Genomic DNA, 1,133 nt, shown 5'->3' with positions numbered 1-1,133 from the left:
ATGGCAAATAAAAGACAGCTCTGAAAGGGTAACGGTGCACACTACACGAAATAGAAATGCTCTGACTGAAACAGCATCGGGTCTGTTCGACTTGCAGGGTTGCACAGCAATTGTATAACCGTGGATCGATTACAGAGCTGCTAAATCTGTGGCGGTAGCAAGAAACGATCTCGATTTTTGGCAGCCCATACAAAATATTTTATAAACAGGAACCCTGCTAAAACTGTGTATTTTCATAGTACATTTATGCACGCAAGTTGTAACGATAAAATTATTTATACAACAATGAATTTTTTAATACACCGCTTTTTTAACACGGACAGATGATATTTTCTGTGTGTGTTAAAGTGTGAAATAATTTCTCCCTGTGCTATACAGAATCCTAATCCTATTGTTCTGAAAATTTTTTATTATGAATTTTTAATTGCTATGAAAATACGTGTAATATTTAAATCGAAAAACTGGGGACACATTCAAGGAAATGAAAAATTCTATTTATTCATCAATAACGTATTGCATGTACTCGTCGATTTTTTGTTTTAAATCTCATAACCGTTTTCACAGCCACAACAGATTGGGAGCCACAAATTTTCAGAAGTATCTCAATGGGGCTACGTATCTGTAAGGTTCTAGTAAAAATATTTTTTTAGTTTTTATTTCGCTTTAAAAACGCCGTGTATTAAAATTCACATAGGTTTTAATTATTATTTTCTCGTTTTTAGCCTTGTATGTGCGTGTGAAGTTTTTCAGTTAATTTCAGACTTTTTCATGACTTTACAACAGAGACATATGCTAAATTCCAGCTTTATTTCAGTTTTTTTTTCCTCTGCATCGGTCAGTATATTTCTTACCTCCACGTACATCTCGTGAAAAGATCGAACTCACACTGAGGCCTGCCAGCAACCGTTCTTCAGGCCAATGATGATGATCGACAGGGAGCGGAGAGAAGTGTCACCTATAGTCTACGACAATTGACTTCGAACCACACAAAAAACGCTGCTATTAATTAATTCAGGGCGATCACAACCACTTTCCGGTGAACAATGCTAAGTGCACATTTGTAGTCGAGTACGTCTCAAAATGCCTTTGATTAGTGGCACATAACGCTGCCTAACAACCCACAAACTAAGCAC

Source organism: Schistocerca serialis, chromosome 9 (assembly GCF_023864345.2).
Source record: "Schistocerca serialis cubense isolate TAMUIC-IGC-003099 chromosome 9, iqSchSeri2.2, whole genome shotgun sequence".
NCBI lineage: Eukaryota > Metazoa > Arthropoda > Insecta > Orthoptera > Acrididae > Schistocerca > Schistocerca serialis.
The sequence above is the reverse complement of the archived record's forward strand: the minus strand, read 5'-3'. Positions refer to the sequence as shown.